This window comes from Canis lupus, chromosome 15, assembly GCF_011100685.1.
Source record: "Canis lupus familiaris isolate Mischka breed German Shepherd chromosome 15, alternate assembly UU_Cfam_GSD_1.0, whole genome shotgun sequence".
NCBI lineage: Eukaryota > Metazoa > Chordata > Mammalia > Carnivora > Canidae > Canis > Canis lupus.
This window is the reverse complement of record NC_049236.1, coordinates 48,225,637-48,252,408: the sequence shown is the minus strand read 5'-3', so window position 1 is coordinate 48,252,408 and position 26,772 is coordinate 48,225,637. Positions and strand designations below refer to the sequence as shown.

The following is a 26,772-nucleotide window of genomic DNA, read 5'->3' as shown; positions in this document are numbered from 1 at the left end:
GATTTGCATTTTAGAGCATCTTTCTTTGTGATCAATGCGGAAGTTTCTAAGAACTGTCAGAACTCTAATAAAGACATGAAAATTATAGATGAACAATCAACTTTATTTGGAGAGTAAAAGTTAAATGGTTTAAAGGGAGGACATTGAAAAACTAGGGATTGGTAAAATGCATTCTATTTGAGCTTCTCTTTGAGCTTTTATTCAAAACAGACATAACTGTGAGGGTTTTTATTAAAAATTATATTCAATTTTAATTTTACAGAGGAATCTTCCAGCATTGGTCTGGAAAGACATAAAGAAGATTCTTGATTGAATCAAAGGATGTGACTAGAATTAGAACTTAATGATATGGACTTTGAGTGCCAAAATGTAGAATAAATTCCAGGGTTAACCTGACCATAGAAGAAGTTATATGTCAGCCTGAGTTCTTTCTCCTTCCTTATTTCAACCTGAGGCATAGCACCTAATAGGAGCTTTTTAGTGTTTAGTCCTTGTAGCTGGGTTTCTCAGCCTTCACAGAATAGTAATTTGGGGCTGAGTATTTGTAGGGGGCAGAGGAGTTGTCCTGTGCATTGTAGCTATCTAGATGCTGGTCACACTATACACAGGTGATAATGAACAATTTCTCCAGCCATTGTCAAATGTTCTCCCAACCCGGGAGTAAAGATCACCCCTGACTGAGGACCACTGTTTGGTGTTCATGTTGCAGAAAAGAGAGAAAAATGATGCTCAAGAAGGTATCCGTCTTTAATCCACTGGGGTGTGTATTAAAATAAGATGCAAATCACAGTATTTAAACCATTTGCTATTGAGCACAGTCAAGCTGAGATAACCCTTATAACTTTAAACCAATAAGAGGTCGTTGCAGTGTTATTTCAATTTTCTAGATCTGGCAACTGTGTAACATTTGATAATTTTGCATCTGATGTTGAATACAACATTGAGAATGATCAAGTTTTTTGATGTAACTTAATACTTGGCATTTATAAATACTGAAGTTTTAATCATCATGGACAACTGTAATTTTATGGTTACATGATGGTAAATATTTTAAGAAATGAAAAATAAGGAATGTTCAATCTTCAGTTAACTTTTATTGATTCTTCTAAAACTTGTATGTTGAAAGTGGAGTCTTCCTTCTGTGAGGCATTTTACTCTTTTCTTTGGTCAGATTTGCTGTTCTTCACCAAGGAAGTTAGCCTGTATTTTTGTTTGGAGCAGAAGGGCTCACCTTGATAGAAGTAGTTTTACAGTAACAGCAAATTATCATCTAGTACATCACAAGGAAATATTCTGGTTCTAGAATTCTTCGGGTGTCTAATGAAAGCAGACATATGTGAAAAGTAGGAAATAACCACAGTATTGTCAGGATCTAAAGAACTGTTTAAATCATTCATGACTTATCTGGAATTGGTTTTAAAAATTTTAAACAAAAATTTTAAAGTTGTATAATTATAGATTAAAAGAAGAATAAAGGAAGAGTATAGGGATCAGGTACCATCAAGCAACTGAGATCATTATCACCTTGGGGCAATGAGTTTTTTTCTATAAGATTCATTGAAGCTAAGGCAAAGGTACATAGTTAAGCAGTATCAGTTGGGGTAAGTAATATTAATTATTTGTATTTTTTTAAAGCTTTTAAATTATTTTGTAAGGCCCTTTTTATGGCCATGGAATTTGTCCAAAGAAGTATATTTTTTTTTAGGATTTGACAAAATTATATTGATAGAGTTTTTTTTGCTTAGAGATGTTGAGATATATTGTCAACAATGTTTTCTGTTTTATAAGATGAAAAAATGTTGTCAGTTAGTTCTTAGAGTTTTTTGCCTTATAAGAAGGGGAGAGCAAATGGCCTCCAAAGGAAAAAGTTTTAAGTGGAGGTTACTAATAGACCACATTGTGTATGAAGACAATTAAGACCTCTGGCCAAAGTCTGATTTTAGGTAGCATTGCATCTTCATGCCAACTCAGTTATAAACTATATCCCCATGCAACCTTGTGAGTTGACTTATTTATTTGGGGGTACTTACAAATTTTCACTTAAAAGTGAAAAGAATCAAAAGAATTTTGTCAAATTAAATACATTTAACGTTGATACTGAGCTGTTTTAACTGTTATCAATAGAGACCAATAGTTCTTTGAGAAAATAAAATAATGCCATTTTTTGAAGAATAGGACATTTATTTTTCTTGCTTTCCTTTGAAAGTCAGTTCCATCATTAAACAATACATGTTGTTTAGATATAGATTTTGGGGTATACTTGGGCACAGACATAGTTGATCTCCAGAAAGATTTTTACTGAACAAGGCATGACAAAATCCCAGATTTTAACTGTGATAATGTGATTTAGATTCTAAAGTGGTAATACATAGGATCTACTTGAGCATTATACATTTTTTTTTAATTTAGATTCTAAAGTGGTAATACATAGGATCTACTTGAGCATTATACATTTTTTTTTTTTTATAATTGATGGTCTCTGTCCATTGGATCACATGCTAATGATAGACCAAAGAGATAGATCAGAGAAATTATTCTCAATTGTTTCTAAGTGAAGTGAGACAGAGGTGAATAGTGATTGTTAGAATAACCAGAGTTAACATTCTGGAGCCCTGGTTGGTATTTGTGATTTGCTATGAAAAAATCTGTCATGGAGTTCTGAAAACAGACTCAAAGATACTATGTTTACACTTTACTAGTGATAAAGTAGAGAAACATCACTTTGTCCATGTTTACCTTATTGGGGCACCTGGGTGGCTCAGTAGTTGAGCGTCTGCCTTCATGCTCAGGGAGTGATCCCGGGTCCTGGGATTGAGTCCCGCATTGGGGTCCCCACAGGGAGCCTGCTTCTCTCTCTTCCTATGTCTCTGCCTATCTCTTTGTGTCTCTCATTAATAAATAAATAAATATCTTTAAAAAAAAAGAAATTACCTTATCAACATAAGACAATTGACTTGATAGAGACTGGGTGGTTCTTTTGGAACAGGTTGTGAATACAATCCTAGTGATAAGAGATCATCATTTTCTAGAGCTGTTTCCAATACAGCATAGCCAGTTATATATTTTCAAGGAGAGGAAGTTATAGGCTTCTACTATGATTTATAATATGGGAATACCAACATAAATTATTTTGGAATGAAATTACTTGATCTATATCTGATGGAAATTTGCTCTTCTTTATTTCCTCTTGGAATGTCTTGCAGTTTTTAAACATAATTCTCTGTATTTGAGAAGTTTACGTAGTATGAGAAGTGTTTTATTCTGATGAGCATGAAAGAACCTAGGATCCTGAGTGTGTTTGATTTTCTGTATCTTAAGCTTATCCAGAGAGTCTCCTGTTTATTTTTAGAAATGTGAAGGAATTCAGAAGATTCTTTTCAACTGCCTCATACAATTTAGGCAACTCCTTCATGAAGCCCTGAATCCCAGCATGTTTCTAATGAACTGCAGGTTTCCAAATTTTGGGAGGTTTATAATGAAGCTTTGGGATTCTAAATGGGTCAGAACAACTTTCGTACTTTGTCAAATTGTGAGAAGAGGCAATCTGTGCTTAAGACTCTGGAATAATAATTTCACCACCTGCTGGTTTCTTTGTTTTTCTAGGGAGAGGGGGACATTGTTGAGCACTAACCAATGAGAGTTCTTTAGAGATACTCCTTATTAAGATATGGGTCAGTTTGCTCCAGCTCAGTATAAAAATGAGTCAAGGGATCCCTGGGTGGCGCAGCGGTTTGGCGCCTGCCTTTGGCCCAGGGCGCGATTCTGGAGACCCAGGATCGAATCCCACATCGGGCTCCCGGTGCATGGAGCCTGCTTCTCCCTCTGCCTATGTCTCTGCCTCTCTCTCTTTCTTTCTGTGACTATCATAAATAAATAAAAATTAAAAAAAAATGAGTCAAATAAATTCTAATAAGTGAAAAATGTTCTATTTGGCTTAGATATTTGATGCTACCTTGATTTGTTTCCTACTGAAACGTGGAGAAACTTCACTAACGAGCACCCAACTCAATTCTTTCTCAAACTTCAATTGCTCTGGTTGGAAAGATGAAAAATTCTTAAATTGCTTTGTTGATGATTTTCTCTCCTCTGTTTTGTCTTCCTGGAAATCCTGCTTTATAGTCATTGACCTAAACTCTTATCTTTTGTATTTTTCCTCCCTCCTCTTTTTCACATCTTTTTATCCTTTTGATCTACTTTCTGGGAGATTGCTCCAATTTTATCTTCTATCCCTTATATTGATTTTTAAATCATGCATTTTAGTTTCTAATAGTTCTTTTTATGGTTGTTCTTTGAATGATTCTTATTTGTAACATTTGGATCCCTGTGTCATGGATGAGATATTTTGATTTGTTCTGATTTTTTTGAATTTTTTTTTTTCCCTGAATAGCCCCTGTGTCTGACAAGTTACTTCTTAAATAAAATGTTTGTTTTGGTTTATGTTCTCTAAGTAGGGGACTGAAAAGCTTCTTGGAAGCTCCAAGCATTTTAGCAATGTCAAATTTTAAGTTTTACTGTGAGAGACAAGAGTGGGTCATTGATTGGGTTGATCAAACTTCCTAGAGAAATGTGTTCTAATCTTTCTGGAGGGAAAAGTTCTAGCTGTCAGCCATCTGACACTAAAAAAGGGGCTGTGGGGGTGGAAGGCAGATGTCTCAGGACCTTGCATTCTATAGGCACAGTTACTTAATCTCGTTGCTTTCAGTTAAGTTTCCCATGTCCTCAGTTGCTTGGGATTCCCCCCAATTTAAAGAACTGTTTTACTCTTTCCAGGCTTCAGTGGGAGTGGTGGAGGTGGAAGTGAGCAGGGGTGAGGGGCATAACTCAGTGAAGTGGAGTAGAAGACATGTAGGTATCTAACCACTTTTCATATCATTTTATCCAATCCTTCTAATTTCAGGTTTTTACCTGCCTGCCCCACTTTACCCTGAGTTCTAGAGAAACTAGTGCTACCAGTTGCTGAACATTTTGGGGAATCTGTTGTGTAACTAGTTATTTCTTGGCTATGCCCATTGCCACTTTAAATTGAACTTTCGGGGGTCTGATAATTCAATTACTGCTCATGTACCTGATTTCTACCTTCCAAAATTAGCGGCTACTGTTTTCTCTCCTGGTCTTCCTCTTCTTAGTGGGTTCATGTTTTAAAAAAAGAGGTCACATTAGATACATTGGTTAAGTATGCTGTCTTGCCCTGGAACACCCTATTCTTTTTTTTTTTTTTAAAAAGATTTTATTTATTTATTCATGAAAGACACACACACACAGAGAGGAAGACACACAGGCAGAGGGAGAAGCAGGCTCCATGCAGGGAGCCCGATGTAAGGCTCGATCCTGGGACTCCAGGATCATGCCCTGGACTAAAGGCAAGTGCTAAACCACTGAGCCACCCAGAGATCCCCCCCTATTCTAAATGTATCTTTGGATAGGAAGCTTTCAGAAGGCAGATCTTAAATTAATGGTACACAGGGTTTGGTGTAGAAAGTTTGCTTAGAAGGATTTAGTTTTTGAGCTAAAAGGAAAAAATATCAATTAAAAATTTTCTTGTTCAGGGTATAGATAATTGCAACTATCTCCTTCTTGTGTGGTAGTTTTTTTTTAAGTCCAGCCAACCGTGTGAATTTTGAAAATTAAGACAAAGTATAATATTTTTATTCAGTGAAAAAATTCACCAAAGAATAGGTATAGGTATAGCCTGACATTTCTGCAGAAAGGATCTTGAAGCCAAAGATATTAATGCAGTTGACTCATAATGAGGGTCAAGTTGTTGATTTTTACAACTGTTATAACAAAGTAAAATGCTAAAGACTTTTATCATGACCACAGAGGTCTGTGTTGTCACCTTGTTGTAGAGGAGGGCAAAATTTATAATTAGCCAGAGTGGAGGATCAGCTTTAATTTACATAGATCAAACTGGAGGTAAAAAGGAAATGGTTTCTTCTCTTTGTATTTTATGCCTCAAATAAGGCAGGAAAAAAAATACACTGTCAAACAAAGGAAAAGGGGAGTTGTAATTACTTCTAACCTATTTTTTCAACAATAAAGATATGTTAGCATTTTTATCAGTGTTACTTGAAAGTGTTTAGGCCGTATTTACACTGAATTTTAAGAGGATACTCTGTAAATAATATTTGGAAAATGGTAATTTTTACCATCACTTGAGTGTGTGTGCGTATGTGTGTTTGTGTGTGTGTGTATGTGTGTAGATGATCTAGAAGGTAAGATAGATGAGGTGAGAGGCTGAACTTTACCTTGAAGTTTGTAGAGGCTCCTCTGCCATTATATTCTCATTTGTGTTTCCGTAATATGTGGTTATATCATATATTTCTGGTGTTCACTCCCATCCTCCAATTAAAAGTTAAAAAAATATGGGATTAATCTAAAAAGAGTATCTGTAGGGTCATTCCCACGTGACAGAGGATTTGACCTTTGTCACAGTGATACTTGGTGTTTAAGGATGGCTCTTGGGAATTTGACTCCAAGTTAAAAGAAGCATTTATATTTCTCAGTTCACCCAGAGGAGTAATAAACCATACTTCAACTTCTGAAGTCTGTTTCAAAGTCAAATGTCTTCCTTTGAGAGTACTTTGCTGCTCACTTATAAAACTGGAAAAGGGCATTTCAGTCAATGCTTTATTCTCCCAGTCAGGAATTGAGGCTGAGTTAGGTGGCCCCCAACAGGGATCATTTAAGGACCCTCAGAAGGCCCTTCTCTCCAAACATATCTCCCTGGCAGAAACCTATATATTTCCCCCTGCTTTTTTGAACTGTTTCAATTTCTGTCAATTACAGATTTACCTAGATTACAGTCTCTCTCTCTCTTTCTCTCTCTCTCTCTCTCTCTCTTTTTTAAGTAAAAATATCCTGGGGAGAGTTGAGTAGTCTGTTAATCAATCATTTATAATTCAATATGGATTGGTTTAATTAAGTTGCTTTTCTCTAGTTAATGGAGGCTTTGATGGGCGGTCAGAAAGAGAGAAAAGGAAGTAATTTAGTCCCCGGAGTTCTACATTATAAGGCAAGCCTGAAAGAGGGCACTGAAGTGGGCTCACTTGACATCTCAAGGGCAGCATGCAGGCACGGGATACTGGGATTAGGAAGGTGAACCCCAGGAGCTAGGAGATGAGTTAAGAAAGAGTAATGGGACAATGACAAAGACAAACTTTGAACTTTGAAGTATTGTGGGCCAGTGTGTTTTCTATGATACAAGCCTTTAAGTTAATATTATTGGATACTATGGAGCAATGGCTTTGTAGTTTTGCTTGGAATATGTTACATTTTGTGTAATATATATGCCTTAATGTTTGGGGAAAGAGAATGTAGACCCTTAAAAAATAATTAAAAATAAAAATTATTAGAAATATGCCATAAAACATATATGGTTTTTATTATATTTTATTTATTAAATAATTGTTTAATGTATAAACAAATGTTTAATTCAATTAAACATTTTTCATTAAACTTCCATTAACTAGAGGAAAGCAATTTAATGAAACCGTTTTTATTTTAAACTTAAAGGAATAAATAATCAGGGTTATGAGACTAATGGTCAAAAGCAAAGCAGAGATACCAGAATTTTTCAGGAGATCAGTTCAGCAACTCTTTGATTGAAAGAAATATTTCCTTCAGAAATGTATTTTCTTTCTTTGTGTTTTGCTATGTAGCAGGGATAATGCAATGTAGTTGTGTCTTTGGTAGGGTTGAACAATATTTTAGTTTAAACAGATGTTTCTTTTTTTTTTAAAGCTGCTCTAAATTGTTAAGCTTTTGAAATATAATCTATTTTAGGAATTATTGGGCTTCTTATGAAATAGCATATGTGAGTAGAAAAGCAAGCTAACTTATAGTCTTGGCTAATCACATCAATGGGAGCTGACAGCTATACTAGAGTTAAGATGCCACCTACCACTTTTGAGTTTTTATCTTAATTACTAACGTATTATCTATAAAGAAATAAATGATCTCATTCATAGCAGTTGGACAAAATCAAACCTGGAAGATCAGAAGCTACAACTTCATATGTAATAGGGTAACTATGATTTATTATCAAATCTAAATCAAGATAATTTTGAGAGTGAAAAGTGATGATTAAAATAATTAAAGTGTTATCCATTTGTTCTTTATCTATGTTCAGTTTAAATTTTATCACTTTTGACCTCTCTTCAAGTTTAATACTCTTTCTTCTGCAGTGTGCAATCCAGAAATTAAGTCCATCCAAAGAATTTTTAAATTTCACATATTGTATTTTTCAGTCTTAGAATTTCCCCTCAGTTCTTTTTTAGAATTTCCATTTATCTTCTGAGTACTACATTTTTGCATTCATTGTATCTTGCTTGTATTGAATATAGACGTTTCCTAGCTTTTGATGGTTCTGCTTACAGTTCTTTTAACTTTATAATGATACTAGTCACTAGAAACTATACTTCAGATTTTGATCTTTTCCCAGGCTACTGATATGCAGTATTATACTCTCTTATGATGCTGCACTGTGGCAGCTCCCAGTCAGCTACATGATCACCAGGATAAACAATCAACACACAATTTACAACCGTTCTGTACCCACACAACTGTTCTGTTTCTTACTTTCAGTACAGTATTCAATAAATTACATGATATAGTCAACACTTTACTATTAAATAGGCTTTGTGTTAGATGATTTTGCTCACCTGTAGGCTAATGTAAGTGTTCTGAGCATGTTTAAGGTAGGCTAGGCTGAGATATAATATTTGGTAGGTTAGGTGTATTAAAGACATTTTCAACTTAAGGTATTTTCAATGTATGTTGGGTTTATTGGGATGTAACCCCATCAAGGAAAATATGTATATATTCTCTTGATTATGAGTTTCTTGTCTCTTTGCATATTTTATAGTTATAAAAAATTACGTCTTGTATATTGTTTATTAAAGTACAATGAAGTTTGAAATGTCTACATCTATATATAGCTTAACCTTTTAATTTATTATCTTTTTTCTTTTTACTCCGTGTTTTCTTGATTTTATCTTAGAGTTCTTTCATTGAATTTTAATTTTGGTAATTATGCTTTTAAAAAAATTTTGAGTATAGTTGACACAAGTTACATTTCAGTAATTATATTTTTAATTTCCCTTAAAATCTTATTCTCAAATTACTCCTTTTTCCACCATAGAAGTCTATTTTTATTATATTGTTGCAATATTTCTTAGACTTCTCTTGTGCTGTTGAGTTTCTTCAAATGTCTGATGATGCATGGTTGATCATTCATACTTGTTAATTGGGAAGTTTTATTAACATAACTCACTGGTGTAGCTTTCCTTTGCCATTGTATACCTCTATGTCCCCCTGAGTATAAACTATGTGTATTTGAGGGGGCATGTTGACTGGTAGATATGCTTGAATTTAAGATGTGTACTGTATAATGGACAGTTCTGGTACTTTTCTTTGGAAGATAAGCCTTCCAAGAAAAAAAAAACCTTCTAAATTCTTTAGGGATAGGCTGTATTGTGTGTATTTCTGTCAGTTGTCTGAAAGTGAAAGCAGGAGGGACTAGTTAAACCTTCATTCAAATACCCTCTAAAATTATACAGCCTGTTTTTGCCTTCCATGCTTCCAGGTTGCATTGTTAGAACCTTTCTGGGTCCTCTCAGGCAAAATAGACCTTCCTTCTCTACAGTCCTCATCTGCAATCACTGGCTTTGTCTTTACACATATTGTTACCCCGATAATCCCATCTGCATCCTGTCTTCTCTAAATTCATGAAACATTGCAGGCCACTCAGAACTTACTGTCTGCCCTGCTTTCCAAATTCATTCACTTTTGCCATTTTATTCCCTTTTCTGCATTTTTAGATTCATTTCAGTGTGATTTGAAAGGAAGAAAGCAAAATACTTGTGTTCAGGTTGCCATCTTGCCTCAGTAATAGCATGCATTTTGAACATTATGTCGTTATTTAAGTATTTATGCTTTTGTTGTTTTTTTTGTTTGTTTGTTTTTAAAGAATTTTAGGAACAATGAAAGGTTCAAGTGTTTTCCTGTCCCCTGCCTCTCTTTTATCCCATATAAATTCTGTCATGGACTGCATACTGCACAGATCCAGTAAAAAAAGTTGAATGACTGATTCTCAAGACCTACTAACATGAAACCTTGATGAGGTATTGTAACAAAACATGTGAAAATTTTGTGGTGGCAAATTTGTGTTCTGGGAAAAGTAGAAAAACTAAAAACCAACATATAACATCCATGTGTAAAACGGTATATGTTTTAGATGAGTTTTACTTAAAATAATCTCTAGTTTTACCTGATTTTATAGCTGGGAGCCAGGAAAGAATATAGGGAGTGGGTTCGAAGCTGGTGGAATTATTAGAGCAAAGGGGCACAAGGAGGAGTAAAGTAAAAGAACTGACAGACAATGAGGAAAGAGGTACGGAAAGACAGAGTGAAAAAGGAAAATATCTGGTCTCCTGTCTCCTGCTTCCTTTGGCATGGAAGAAATTTGGAGGTAGCCCTGAACATATAAAATTCACAACTGTGACAATAAAAAACAAATTGGAGTTTCTCTAGATGATCTTGGGTATAAATAATATGGATTCATGGCTTGTCCTCAGTCAGAAGGTAGCTGTCTACTTTTTATACCAGTGGAGCATTTATGTGAACTAGTTCGGAGATCCAAACCTTTCTTAACACTTCCTAATTAGGCTGAAATTCCATCAAGGGATTTGTGCTGACCTCATAAATAATGAATGTGAAATTTAATTTTCCAAAGTCACAGGTGCCCAGTCAAGGATACAGACAATTTATGTATCTTTGTAGGATACTCTGTATGACATGTGACCATTGCTCTAGTGCTGAAATGCACAGGGCCAGGCATAGAGCCTGCTTTTATGCCATGGTTGTAAACTTCTGAAAGCTTTTGTTTCTCTGAACACTTTGGAGACTAGTCAGGTGCATTACTGCCTGACTCACAACAATGTTGCAGGATTTCGTTATTTTTCATAACTTGGTTTGATTGTTTGCTTGTCTAATCTCTGGAAATAATCTAGGAAAATAAAAACAGTAAGCACAGTAGCCAGTTTTGGCTTCTGTTTATATACTTATTGAGCACCAATAATAATAGAAGTAGATAACTGACAATTGGTCAAAGACAAAAATAGGTATTACTGATATGTCACATTTTTCTGTTGTTTGAAAATCACCTATGATGCACCTATGAACAATTGGACAGAAAATATTTTTAAAAAATCAACTTCCCTTATATGGTTATCTAACCTTCCAAGTGACCCAAACATGTAGCTTTTATGAAAATTACAATATGGCTTTTTAAATTATAATACTTTGCAATTAGCATCACATGATCCAGAGTGCTCCTCTGGATTAAAATTAAATTATATTTAATTTCGATCTTGCAGCATTACACTCTAAGTGTATGTAGTCTTATACCATCAAAAAAGTAAGTTTAAAAATGCACATTTTCATTTTTACATTGGTAAGACTTTCTCAAGTAAATTAAAATATTGTTATCTTTTCATTGAATAATAAATATGGGGTTCCCTCTGATGTAATTAATACAACCTATACTATTCAGTAGAGAACAGAAATGTTAAATCATACATGAAAAAGTGGCTAAGAGTATTTCATTACAAAACCAATTCTGCAATTTCCATAGACTTATGGAAAATGTTATTCACCTCTTGGGGAAAACCTTTGGCAGAAAGCTCAGTTTTGCTTGGCATCCTGTTTGCATCTGTTTAGTCTCTGGTTAGCCTGTTCTTGATGTCAGTTGTATATGTACTCTCCTCATGTTGTGGAAGAAAAAACAACCTTATTTCTCAACCCATATTTATTTTTCTACTGATAATTAATCTCTATGTTGAGTTTAAGATTTAGGATTCCAGTGTGATAGTTTTAAAGTGTACTGTTTGCAGTGATGTCAATTTCCAAGTAACTGAATGGGATTCTGGAATTTTGCCTCTGATTCTATGATAGCCTCTTCATTTAAACATCTACATGGTGAAAAATAAGGACATAGTATGAAGTATGATTATGTTTCTGATGTAGAATGAGCCTTTTAGAAATTTCAGCCATTTAATAGCATGACTGCAGAATGCGCATTAAACATTTTCTAGATAAAAAGGATAATTAGAGTCAATGAAAGAAAGATGGAGAAAAACAACAAAAGATAGTAATAAAATTTAGTCTGTAAGTAATGTTACCTACAAGGGCTATTTATGTGTAATGAAATATGAAGCATAAATCTCATTATTAATCCTTTTATTAGAAATTTTGGTGCCTGAATAAAATTATTCTCACTTTATATTGCCTTGCTTTTTAATTACTGAAAGTTTGATTATCTAAAATAACCATTGCTCTTTCTAAAATGAAGTCAATAATCTAACATATAAGAGAATATTAAGGAGTATAAATTCATAATATTTATCTTTATGTTAATATTGAGGTGATAAATTTAAAAGAGAAAGGCCATTAAAATTGGATGACTACTACTTCAAATCATTTATTAGCATAAATGTATAAGAGCTGGATTTGGCATCTATTTAATTGATACTAGAGGGAAGCGAGTGTGCATATGAGTGTTTTTCCCTGACATATGGCCTGACCCCTGGGTTATCTGAGAGTGTAATTTATAGTTGCTCAGTTGTGCTGTTTCACTGTCATTTTTGATATTATATTACAATTTCAACCTATGTTATAGGGAGGATTTCATTCTTAATTATGCAATGACTCTCCTTTAGTCTTTAATTTATCTTTTAATTTAGAGCCCAGATTGTCATTGTCTAATTACCCCCACAAGTTATACCATGTGAGTTATTCATCCCACTAACACTTCAGGATTTCTTGCATCAAAGAACACATTTCATTTGAGTTTATCCTTTAATGATACCTGATCCATAGTAAAGGTTATACTTAAATAATTTTGACAGGACTCTTTAATTAAATTCAAAGCATCATTCACTTTCTTTCCAAATATAAATTGTATACTAGAATAGTGGAGGAACTTGGGAAGGAAATACTCATTTGTATTTGCCTACTATGTGATTTTTTAAAATCTCCACAATTAATCTAAGGTAAGGTTAGGTTATTATTATTCCTACTATAAAATGAAGAAATTAAGATTTAAGGGAGTAGGTAACCAGCCCAAAGTTATATGGGCTAGTCACATGTGAAAATTGAATTTGAAGCTAGGTCTTTCTGACTCCAAAGACTTTGCTTTCAACCACTAACATGCCAACTCCCTAAAAAGACAGTAAGCGGTAATAAGTTGGTTCTGCAGATTCCGTTGTGGGTAAAAATAAACATAGTTCCTCCTCTTCTTAAGTTCACAGCCTCATTGGAGAAGATTGATAATGCCCAAATATTATATTAATATTGAAAGTAAGCCTACAACTGTGATAAATGCTCTGAAGGAAGAGGACACAACATTTTTGGCCTGAGTAGTATTAACTGAATAAGCTTGAGCTCAGATGGGAAGAATAGGAATTGATTCCTGAGCAATGATGGAAGAGCATTTCAGAAGGAAGAACAAGTGCAAAGAAACTGTGGAAGGAGAAAGCATGATGCCTTAGTGATAAAAATATAGGGCAGGACACTTGAGGTGAAGAAGAAAACTGAGGGGGTATAGTTTTGGGAATCTGGGGAAAGGTGCAAAGTAATATAGGTGATTTTTAAAAAGTGGGTTTTTTTCCCCTTTATATCAAGAACAATGGGAAGCCATGAAGGGTTTAAATCAGCCAATGGCATGATTAGATTTGTGATTAATGGATGTAAGCACTGATGACATCATGCAGCTGAGACCCCTTAGATATGTGGACATTTTCATTATCAACTTCTACTGAGTCCACTTGCAAAGAGCCCTCTAGTTGGGTTTTTGTTCCCTCTTTGCTTGTAACTTGCTAACCTTTTTGTGATGTTCTCTGAGATTTTCTAGCTGCATAATATGTATGAATGTCCTTTCTAGAACTATAAAGTGCTGTATGTCAGGCATTTTTATAAGCCATAGCTTGATATTCAGTATCAATCCAATGTAATTGGTCTATTATCACCCAATTTGATGGACAGTAGATAGCTTTCTTTCTGACATCTCAAATTCCCTCCTGGTAAAGAGCAGATTCATTTCTAAACAGGCATGTGATGACATAATCTTGATAACTAAAAAGGCATTCTTTATGGTAGGGGTGAATTCCAGGCCTAGAAGTTTGAAGGGGGGGAAGTTACCAGATAGAGATAACATCAGAACATCAGAACATCCCAAAGGGAGTAAGAGGAAGTCATAGATCTCCTAATAGTTTTTCTTCTCAATTTTGTGCTGGGGGGTTGAAAAGTGCATGAACACATCATTTATTTATTAATTAATTTTATTTATTAATTTTTAGGCAGACTCTATTATGGCAGATAGAGAGAGGGCACAAAGACAGTACATCTGACCCCTGGTTGTTGTTTGTGCTCTCTAGTCCTCTCATGAAGGCAGGCATTCAGGTGATAGTTGCTAGCAGGGATAGTGGAAAGGCACTCTCCCCCCAGTGGATGGGGAAAGCATGGGATTAGAGAAGTCTGAGAAGGCAGTAGTTGCAATAGGACTATAGTGATGATGCTGTATCCAAAGTGCCTAGCTGAGTGTGTAGAAACTAGCAGGAGCTAAGTAAAAATTTATTGAAAAAAATGAATGAATGAAATGGAGCTGATTTAGGGTTGGGGTCATACAGGAAAAGAAACTCAAGAACACCAAGGCCTTGGAATTGCAATATAAGTGGGGTTTTCATTTTGAGGAAAGTAGCAGGAATCCAGTTATTAGGCCCAGGGAACAAAGTCAATAACAGGATTGATCATCTAGGGTCTTTAAATTTTTCAGAAATAGAATTCTTGCTGTGGAACTGATCTTGTAGTTGGGGGAGAATAGGCCTCAGATTTAAGAATTAGAAGGATGACGGAGTGAGTCATCATAATAGCAGACCTCTTCCTAAACTGATTTTCTGTTTCAATCAGTAAGAGTGTTATTTGGTTTTGTTTTCCAATTGTTTTCTTTTGCTCTTTGCTTGTATCAGATACTTTTATATTGCCTTAAGCTACTCACTGGGCTGCTGCAGCAAATAGGTCTGAATCTGAACAAGATTTTCTCTTTTTTTTCCCACCTCTCCTTCAGTTTAGTACTGTTTAACATGGAATGTTTTGATAAGGAACCTGGTTTTTTATTTTTGTTTTCTTCTGACACGTTTTATCAGATAAGGACATGGTGGTTTCTGGTGGTTATTTTAACACATGAATTCCAGATAGCCCAAAACAGAAAGGATATTAGTATCATGGTATTTTTGTAGAGGAAACAGTTTGATCTGTTTATGATATGGCTATTAGCTTTGGATAGTAAAAATCTAAGTTTCTGGTACCAAATAATCTCCCCCTACCATCTTTTAATAATGTTTTTCTGATGTTCCTTATAGAACTACATGCCATCTATTTTCAGTCCATGTAGTTTGGGTACATCTTCAGGGGAGGGTAAAATCTCTACTGAACAAAGAGAACATATGGCCCAAACTGAGGGCTTCAGAGTGAGTGGTAATGTTGGACCTTTGCTAAAATTAAGATACTGATACAAAGTAAACCTAGAACTGTTGGAAGCCATTTTTCATTGTATTTGGGATCTTGCTGAAGTTGAAGCCAACGTAGGTAAGGGCTGGGAGATCAAAAGAGGGAAAATGAGTCCAGATGAAATTTTAAGCCCCTGGATCCAGCCTTTCCTGAAATGTGTCACTGTTTAAATTTCATGAGCCAATGCATTTCCCTTTTGTTGACCATAAGTTTCACTTTGCTCTCTGAAACCTGCTACAGAAAGAGATTCAGTTTTCTTTGTTTATGGAGGGCAGGTATACAAAATTAGTAAATGGTAAATATTGAACATGATAGAAGATAAAAATCAAAAGATCTTTTTTTTTGGTTTTGAATGAGCTTTGATAGTTGTGTCTTTTAAGGAATTTGTTCATTTCATCTAAATTGTTTAATTTATTGGTATAAAGTTGTTAATATTCTCTTATTTTAATTTCTGTGGAAATTTATGTGTTGTCATTACCCTCAGTGCTAATATTGGTAAATTATGTTTTATCTCTTTTTTGTCCTTTTTTCTTTTTTTGCTGATTAATCTGGCTAGAAGTTTATCAGTTTTATTGATCTCAAAAGAACTAGCTTTGGATTTCATTGATTTTTCTCAAATTCTTAAAAAAATTTTATTTATTTATTCATGAGAGACAGAAAATGGCAGAGGGAGAGGCAGGCTCCTCCGTGGGAGCCCAATGCAGGACTCGATCCTGGAACCTCAGGATCACAACCTGAGCCAAACGCAGATGCTCAACCACTGAACCACTCAGGTGCCTTATTTTTCTCTATTTCTTTTTCCTGTTTTCTATATCATTGATTTTCACTATGATTTTTATTGTTGTTTTCTTTTGCTTACTATGGATTTAACTCATTATTCTTGCTTTTTCTTTTTCTTTTTCTTTTTTTTTTTTTACTACGGCTGGAAGCTACGGTTATTGTTTTGAAAACTTTTTTTTTTCCTAATACAGATGTTTAGTACTATGTTTCTTTGTAGATACTAGTAAACTGAATCCCATAAGTTTTAGTATGTTGTGTTGTTAATTTTATTTGGTTCATAATGTTTTCTAATTTCTCTTTTGGTTTCTTCTCTGAGTTTTCAGTTATTCAGAAGAGTGTCACTTAGTTTCCAAACATTAGAAATCTTCCTGTTCTATTAACGCTTTCTGATTTAGTGTTATTGTTTCAGAAAACATACTTATATAATTTGTATTCTTTTAAGTTTATTGAGATTGGTTTTATTATCCCAAATGTGCTGTACTTGAAAAGAATGTGTATTTATCTGTTGTTAGGTGGAAAAATCTATAAATGTCAATTAGATTAAGTTGGTTGACAGTATTGTAAAAGTGTTGTATATCCTTACTGATTTTCTGCCAATTTATTCTCCTAATTAGTAAGGTAAGGGTGTTGAAATCTCTGTCTATAATTTTAATTTTATTGGTTTCTCCTTCTAGCACCGCCATTTTTTTGCTTAATGTATTTTAGAGCCCTGTTATTAGGTAAATAAGTTCTTCATCAGTATGAAATAACTTTATCTTTGGTGATATTTTTTGCCATAAAATCTATTTTGTCTGATATTAATACAACCACTTCAGCATTATTTGATTAGTGTTAGTATGGCATATCTTTTCCATTCTTTTTCTTTTAATCTATTTCTCTTAATATTTTAAATGGGTTTCTTATGGGCAGCATATACCTGATTCTTCCTTTATAACCCAATGCTTTTTTAAAATGCTTTTAAATTGGGGATCTCTGGATGGCTTAGCGGTTTAGCTCCTGCCTTCGGCCCAGCATGATCTGGAGACCCAGGATCGAGTCCCACTTCGGGCTCCCTGCATGGAGCCTGCTTCTCCCTCTGCCTGTGTCTCTGCCTCTCTCTCTGTGTGTCTCTCATGAATTAAAAAAAATCTTTGAAAAAAGCTTTTAAATTAGGGGCATTTATGCCATTTATGTTTAATATTATTATTGAAATGTATGGGTTTAAAGCTACCATCTTGATATTTGTTTCCTATTTTTCCCTATTTTTTGTTCTCTTTTTCCTTTATTTCTACTGAGTTTTGGGTTCTATTTTTTATTCCATTTTACCTCCTTCATTGTTTTATCAGCTATAACTCTTTGTTGTGTTATCCCAGTAATTGCTCTAGGTTTATAGTTTACACCTTTAATACATTTTACCTCAATATTATACTACTTCATGAATAATATAGGTAACTTACAAGTTTGCTTCCACTTTGTTTCTCCTGGAGTGTGTACTATTTTTATTTATTTTACCTTTTTTTGAAGTTTTTATTTAAATTTCAATTAGTTAACATATAATATAATATTAGTTTTGGGTGTACACTATAGATTTACAACACCCAGTGCTCATCACAAGTGTACTCATTAATCCCCATCATCTATTCCATATTATATATGCCACAATACATTGTTAATATTTTTAATTTAAACAATTCCTTTAAAGACATTTAAATAATGATTAAGTCTTTTATATTTACCCACTAGTTATCATTGTCTGTTTCCTCATTCCCACCCAGGTTTCTAATTATATCAGTTTTCATTTGCCTGAATGCCTTATTTCACACTTATTATAGTGTAGGTTTGATGGTGATAAGCTTTTTCTGTGTTTATATGTCTGAAAAGGTCTTTAATTCACTTTTGTGTTCCTTTAAACAGCTTAGGTAAGATTCCATTAAAATACCATATATCCATTTTAAGTATACAATTCAGTGATTTTTAGCATATTTGCAGAGTTGTGCAACTATCTCCACAGTCTAATTTTAGAACATTTCCATCATCCCAAGAAGAAATCTTTTTTTTTTAAATATTTATTTATTTATTTTTTTATTTGTGATAGGCACACAGTGAGAGAGACAGGCAGAGACACAGGCAGAGGAAGAAGCAGGCTCCGTGCACCGGGAGCCTGATGTGGGATTCGATCCTGGGTCTCCAGGATCACGCCCTGGGCCAAAGGCAGGCGCTAAACCGCTGCGCCACCCAGGGATCCCCCAAGAAGAAATCTTATGTCCATTTGTACTTATTCCTCATTCATTCCCCCAGCAATCACTAATCTACTTTCTGTCACTACAGATTTGTTTTTTCTGGGCATTTCACATAGCCAGGATAATACAATATGGGTTCATTTGTGTTTGTCTTCTTTCATTAAGTAAAATATTTTTGACATTATTTCATGTTGTAGTATTGGGACTTCATTGCCTTTTTAAAATTTTGAGATTTATTTATTTGATAGAGACAGAGAGAGGAGAGCGAGCAGGGTGAGGGGCAGAGGGAGAGAATCTTTAAGCAGACTCCTCCCTGACACGGGGCTCCAACTCATGACTATGAGAGCATGACCTGAGCTGAAACCAAGGATGAGATGCTTAACTGACTGAGCCACCCAGGTACTCTGACTTTGTTGATTTTATAAATCACTAAATAAAATTCTGTTGTATGAATGTAAACACATTTTGTTTATCCATTCATCAGTTGATGGACATCTGGGTTGTTTACACTTTTTTGCTATTCTGAATAAAGCTGCTCTAAACATTTGCATGTCAGACTTTGTGTGAACATGTTTTCATTTCTTCTGGTAGATCCAAGAGTTGAATTGCTGGGTGGTGTGGTTATTCTGTATTTAAAATTTTGAGAAACTGCAAAACTATTTTTTAAAGCAAACACACCATTTTATGCTCGCATTAGCAGTGTATGAGGGTTCCTATTTTTTCACATCCTTGTTGACACTTGTTACTGTCTGTTTTTAATTGTAGCCATTCTAGTGGGAGTGATGTAGTAAATCATTTTGGTTTTGATTTGCATTTCCTTAATGACTAATGAGGCTGAGCATCTTTTCATGTACTTATTGGTCATTAATAAGTCATACTTTTTTTAAGGCCTTATTTTTTTTAGACCAGTTTTAGGTTTACAATAAAATTGAGAGGAAGAGATAGATTCCCTATATGTCTCTTGCCCCTACACATGCATAGTCTTTCAATTATGAACATTACTTACCAGAATGGTACATTTTCTTTTACCAAGGATGAACCTAAACTGGCACATCATGATCACCCTAAATCCATAGTTCATCTTAGGGTTTACTTTTGGCATTGTACCATGTATGGGTTTGGAAAAATATATAATGGCATATATCTATCATTTTATATCCTACTGAGTATTTTCACTACCCTAAAAAAAATTCTTATCTGCCTATGTTCCCTTGCCCCCTGGAAACCACTGAATTTTTTGTCTTCACAATTTTGCCTTTTCCAGAATGCCATATAGTGAGAAGCATATAGTAGTAGTACACATTTAAGTTTCCCTGTGTCTTTTCATGGCTTGGTCTTTTCTTTTTTGCACTGAATAATATTCCATTGTCTGGGTATATCACAGTTGATTTACCCATGCATCTACTGAAGGACATATTGGTTGCTTCCAAGTTTTGGGAATTATGAATAAAATTGCTATAAATATCCTTGTACAGACTTTTGTATGGACATAAATTTTCAGACTCCCTGCTGAGCAAGGCTCAGTCCTAGAATATTGAGATCATGACCTGAGGTGAAGGCAGATGCTTAACCTATTGAGCCATCCAGGTGCCCCCAAGACTTTTTTCTTTATGTGTTTCAGTTTGGATGATTTCTATTGTTACACTTTCAAATTTTCTAATCTTTCCTCTTGCAATGTTTATCTCTGTTAATCCCATTCGATGTATTTCTTTCTTTTTTTTTTATCATTGTAGTTTCATTTCTAGAAGTTATATTTAAGTCTTAAATATCTTCTAGGTTTTTGCATAACATGCTCAGTCTTTCCACTAGCTAGTTGACTATATGGAATACAGCTGTAATAACTATTCTAATGTTCTTGTCTATAAATTTTATCATCTGTGTAATCCCAGGTTGGTTTTGATTCGTTTCTTTTTCCTCATTATGGGTAATATTGGCCTACTTTTTTGCATGGTTGATAACTTTTGATTGGATGTCAAACATTGTGAATTATACTTGCTGTGCATATCTTGACCAGAAGTAGTAGTCCTGTAAATTATCATATGGTTTTAAATACAAAATACCACAATTAGTTTTGCTTACATTTAACAGAATCAGGGATTCTAGAGTGAAAATGAAAGAACAACAGAATTTTGGCTCAATCTATTTAGCCAGAAGTCAACAAAATATAGCAAGCAGGTCAAATTTTAGCCCAAGGCCTTTTGTTCTTTGTACCGCTTGGGAGCTAAGGTTGATCTTTAAATTTTTAAAGAGCTATAAAAGAAAGAAATAAAAACACAACAGTGATTGTGTGCAACCCACAAAGCCTAAATATTTACTTGGTGCCAATCTACAGAAAAGATTTGTAAAAAAAATTCCTTAAAGATTGAAGGTTACTAAAATTATTACAAAGGATAAATTAGTTGATTGTGTTATTTAAAAAATTTCATGCTTCAATTTTTGAGATAATATAAATTTTCTCCCTGGTGTGAATTATGAAGGAATACTCTTTTACTTTCTCTTGCCACCTCTCCACCAGCTTTGTCAGTAATATTATTTCCCTTTGTCAAAGTTTAAAACATTTAAATTATATGTTCTAACAAATTACTGTAGTTGTTTAAATAGATTTATTTAAATTGATCCAATGTCCACCAACACTTATTTTATTCATTCTTGCTTTTCCATTTCTGAATCCCTTATTTCATCCATTTCTTGACTGGTAGGATATCAATTTTTATAAAGCTATTGTGGAAATTATATTTCTTATGACTTTGTGTGCTTAATAAAGTCAGTTGCCTGAATCTCAAAAGAAAATTTGAATGAATATAAAATATTAAAGTCATACTCTCTTTCTCATAGAAAATTTTATTCATTGCTCCATTGTCTTCTGGAAATTGCTTGTGAAGTGTAAGTATGGAGTTAGTCTAATTCCCATGATTAGAAAAAATATATTATTTGGAGAAAACCAAGCAGTCAGATGCTAGCAGTGCATATTGAGCTGGGGGTAAGAATTCCTTTTTTTTTTTTTCCAGGAGAAAATGTCTCCAACAAAGTAATCTTTGAATAGGCACCTGAAGAAAGTGAATTGTGAGCTAAGCAGGTATTGGGGAACAGCATTCCTGACAGAGTATTGAAGATGCTGAGCCAGTCTGTTAAATGGAAATATGGCAAGTCTGTCTTATTTGACAAGCAAAGAAGCCATTGTAGCTACAGTGAAGTTTGCAATGGTGAAATGGAAGAAGATGAAATTAGAGTGGGTAGCAGGTGGCTAAATTGTGAAAATGACTTGGGGTTTTACTCTAAGGAAGGACATTGGAAGAAATATTAGTTTCCTGTTGCTGTGGAACAAACAATCACAAATTAAGTGGCTTAAAACAACATACACATTTATTATCTCACAGTTTCTATGGGCCAGGATTCTGGGCATGGCTTGAATGCTTCAAGGTCTCACAAGGCTTTATTCACTATATTGGCCAGGCTGCTTTCTCAACTAGAGACTCGAATGGGGAAGAATCCATCTCCACGCTCTTTGAGGTGGTTGCCAGAATCCATTTCCTTATGATTGTATAACTAAGGGGGTCCAACATCTTCCTGACTATTAGCTGAAATTCACTCAGATCCTAGAAGCCACATGCAGTTCCTAGAGGCTATTGCAGTTCTTTGCCATGTGGGCTTCTTCATAGGGCTGCTTACTTCATCAAGCACACAAGGAGAGTCACAACTACCTATTACAGACACAGAGATGCAGGGTGCCAAAGAATAAATCTCAACACAACAATGACATAAAAATTCTTTTAATGTTACCATTTTTTGTTAAAAGGACAACATGAAAATCTCATTGATAAATGAATTAGGTTTTGAATTTTGTAGAAACTTCTGTCATTTTAGAAATAAGGAGATTGTAGTGGCTGAAAGAGGCATATGAACTGGGCTATATCAGTTTGTTAGGGAGTTAAAAAAAAAACAAACCTCATATGCATCTTTTAATCATTGACATTTTTTTTCCTTGTCTGCATTGAATGTTCTGATATAGGATGTCAGCAGTTACGCATCTTTGAAGACTAGAAAGAAATTTGCAATTTTAAAATGTCCAGGAATTTGCTGCCGGGGGCTCTAACACTAAGTAGAATTTTGTCTTAGAGGCAGTCTTTTTTCTTGAAAGGGAATAGGTTACTAAGTCCTATTGGTCATAGATACAAGATAAATCATTGTTCTGTTGGTAGCTCTGGAATTTGGGGAAATAATCCAAACAAGACACTTCTGAGTAGGATGTTAGGTATTCTGTTCAAGACTGTAAAAATCTGATATGACTGAGCAGAAGTCTATATGGAATGAGAAGTGGTCCAGAGGAGCTTGGGATTGGTAGGAGGGGGAATTTATTGCTGGAAGGCACAAATACCACAAAGTTTTAAAATATTTATCTTGAATCTAACCATCTTACCAATTTTTAAAATTCTGGTCATAGTCACTATTATTATAACAGTCTTATTTGCAAAAGGAGATGGTTTTTATCTCTTTTTATCCAGTATTTATCCATTACAACTTACTGGACAATTTTGAATAGCAGTGATGAGAAGATCCCTCTTTAGGTTCTAATTTTACTTGAAACTGCTTTAACTCTTATTATTTTTTTTTTAGGTCAACTCTGTGTCATGTAGTTGCCTTTGATTAACCTGTCCTCATTTATCCACATAATTTTTACCATGAAAGCACAAATACTGTCAAATTGGTAAATGTTGTCTCCCTGTATTTCTAATACGGGAATTAGAAGAACAGTGCTTCCCTCAGGTTGTGGTTATAGAATTTATCTAGTAGTTATAGCTATTGATGAGACAGTGTGTTATAATGGAAGAACATTAGATGTAGAATTAGAAAATTTCAGCACAGGCTTTAGACCCATCATTTATTAGCTGTGTAAACCTAGGTAAATCATTTACTTTCTCTGAGCCTTCGTTTTCCCATCTGAAAGTGGGGATAGTATTATATTATTATCTCATAGCTTTGTTTCTAGGTAGAAAATGAAATAACATTTTTGAAAACATTTAAACTGCAAAATATTGAATACCATAGTTAGGGTGGCTATATGTCCCAGTTTTTCTGGACAGATTTGTTTATGTCTGTGATCTTAGCTTATTTTTTGTAAGGACACTTAAAAGTGTCCTAGTTTGAATCATAGATTTTGTCATCCAAAATGTCATTGTTACTTTCTTTATACCTGTTTTCCGGGTAGACTGAAAACTGACCGAGGGTAACCATAGTTTTCCAGCTTTGTGTCACCTACAACACCTAGCCCAGTGCCTTTCACTTAGGGCTCTTAATCCTTGAATTAATAAATATTTTTAATAGGTATTGAAACCTGTGGTAGTTTTTTAGTGATGAGTATTATTACCTTGGCTGATATCAGAACTCGAAATAGGTTGAGTGGGTGGAACTTACAGCTATATAATACACTGCTTTTTACAACTTGGGAGCCAAGTGTAATTCAGAGATGTATCTGCAATGAACTGGAAAATATGCTTTTAGAATCATTAATTTGGTTAAAAGACTTGTAAAAGACATAGTGAGTCTGTGACCTGTGCTGACAAATAGAACTCCTGAAAAGAACATCATTAGATCAGAAATGAAGAGATGATAGATTATCTCACATTCTCTAATAGGTTGAATAGTTTTAGGGATCCATTTTCTTATTTTTTTTATCAGCAGATTCAAGGTTCTGTTGAGCTTCTATGCAGGACTTGCTAGGTTATTACTAGCTTCCTCTCTGTAGATCTTGAAAACTTTAGGCATTATTTCCTTACTCTGAGCTGAGAAATACATATTCTGGGTTATGCCTTGAAGCATTTGGTTTTGGAGACGCAGCATTCAGATACTTGCTTTAGAGAACATTTTGTATTTAATCACTTCAAGAACATGGATAAAATCAAGAGATCTATCTTAGAAACTTTGAATTTAGGATAAAATGAAAGAAAGCAATTTATCTTTTAAATGTTGACAAAAAAAGGAGGAATAATCCAAAGTGAAATACTTGAGTTGCTGCGTTGCCAGAGTAACTTCTTGGATTTTTTTTTTTCAGAAAGAACCCAAGAAAAATGTAGTCTTTTTTTCTAGGATCATTAAATGCAATGAATCAGTGAGACCCATAAGCTATCCAATAATGTGGAAGTGATTACTTGGTGGGTGAGAAAAATGAATGTCTCCTCATTATTGCAGCATCTTAACTTGCTAAATAAAAAAAAAAAATTGAAAGAAAATTCTAACCTCACCCTTATAAATACTTCACTCTTGGGAAAGAGAAAATTGGTGTTTACTTCATCTTTCTGAATATAATTTTTTTTAAGGAAGTGGAGATTTTAAAATACTGCAAAGCTTGTTACTGCTACAGGTTTGTAAGTTGTGGAGGTGACGGATATTACAGAGTTAGGCAGCTTGTCCAGCTAATTATACTCTTGCTATATTTGAACAGAACTAAGGAGAAAAACTGCTTAAATGTGTTTTGCATTTTTTTTGGTAACAGTCACTTTTTAGGTATGATAAGAAAAAAATGCCCATTACTTTCAAATTGCTTTTAAAGTTACAGTAGCATTAAAACAGTATATACTATGACACTTAGAGAAACCTAATATTTGAATAATGACTGTGATTTATTTTTAAAAGATGTGAGATGAAACAGTGTGCATTTTCCCCTTGTCTTCACAAATATAAAGAAATGCAGATTGGAAAAATATATACAAAAAGTAAATTATTATTATTATTTTAAAGATTTTATTTATTTATTCATGAGAGACAGAGAAACATAGATAGAGAGAGAAGCAGAGACACAGGCAGAAGGAGAAGCAGGCTCCATGCAGGGAGCCCGACGTGGGACTTGATCCTGGGTCTCCAGGATCATGCCCTGGGCTGAAGGCAGACGCTAAACTGCTGAGCCACCTGGGATGCACAAAAAGTAAATTCTTAAATGCAAAGTAGAATGGTGGTTACCAGGGAAAGGGAATATGGTTTAATGTGTATAGAGTTTCAGTTCTGCAAGATGAGAAAGTTCTGGAGATCTCTTTTGCAACAATGTGAGTATACTTAACACTACTGAACTGTGTGCTTAAAAAGGTTAAGATGATATGTTTTATGTTGTTGTTGTTGTTGTTGTTGTTTTTAACCACAATAGTTAATAGAAGGAAGTTCTACCTGGTCAATGTAGCCTGTTTTCTGTAAATACACTTTTTAGATGAGAAACTTACCCAGAAATCTACACTAATGAAGCTTAAGGATATTTATGGCCCATTCTCTTAGAGTGAATGATGTTTACCTTGGAAGTCATGATAGAGGGGTGCCTGGGTGGCTCAGTGGGTGAAGCATCCAACTCTTGGTTTTAGCTAAGGTCATGATCTTGGAGTGATGGGATGGAGCCCCACATCCAGCTCCTGCTCAACGTGGAGACTATTTGGGTTCCCTCTCTGCCCCCTCACCATCCTCATGCTTGGGCATGCTGTCTTTCTCTCTCTCTCTCAAATCAATCAATCAATCAATCAAATTTTTTTTTTTTTTAAAATGAAGTCGTGATAGAGCAGGATAAAAGACCAGTCATTTGGAAAATGTGTAATTAATTGTAATAAAATCAGAACTCTGAGTTAGCTAGATCAACTCAGCATGATCATGTTATTATTGTTACTGATTTGGCATTTCAGGGAAGTGGAGATGACAATTATATCCTATATCCTTAATGGTGTGCTTAGTTAGCAAATGGAAAACACCTCATGCAAAGGGAGATAATCAGGATAAAATGGTTAAGGAAGCACGCTCACAATACTCATTTACCACTTTGTCCAGTGTTATTAAACTCTTACATGAAGTCTTTCATTTTAACTTTTAACATGCACAAGAGTCAACTCATTTGAATGAACTTCTCTCCGCCTCCTCCACCTATAGTGGGAGTGCTAATGAGTAGTGAAGTGGCTGAGAATAATCGCTAACTGACTAGTAAATGATGGAACATCAGCTGTGTCTTAACAGTTTGCTATAAAACTAAATGTGAGTGATGTGGATCACATCTCAGGGATATTAACATCATATGCAATATAACGATTTATAAGAAATACATAATTGGTATTGACTAAGAAGAAGCTGTAAAGCAACCGAGAGCACTTAGTTGGGGTCCTAGGGTTGCCATCTGAGAGAAACAGAGTCAGCTGAAGTTAAAAGTGTGCTCTGAATTGTGAGCTGGAGTGCAGGCTTATAAAGG

General features: G+C 34.5%; 1 protein-coding gene across 5 annotated transcripts in view; it reads left to right on the top strand.

Annotated features, from left to right (window-relative positions):
• The first annotated feature begins 1,320 nt into the window (after positions 1 to 1,320).
• The window catches only part of IQCM (IQ motif containing M), a 436,649-nt gene continuing 411,197 nt past the window's right edge, over positions 1,321 to 26,772 (top strand). For 4 of the 5 annotated variants that reach the window (XM_038558977.1, XM_038558978.1, XM_038558974.1 and 1 more), the window contains exon 1: positions 1,321 to 1,601. The gene's annotated coding sequence lies outside the window, so the exon portion shown is untranslated. Of the gene's footprint in view, positions 1,602 to 21,571; positions 21,793 to 26,772 lie in introns of all 5 variants that reach the window. The other variant, XM_038558976.1, reaches the window with a different exon arrangement.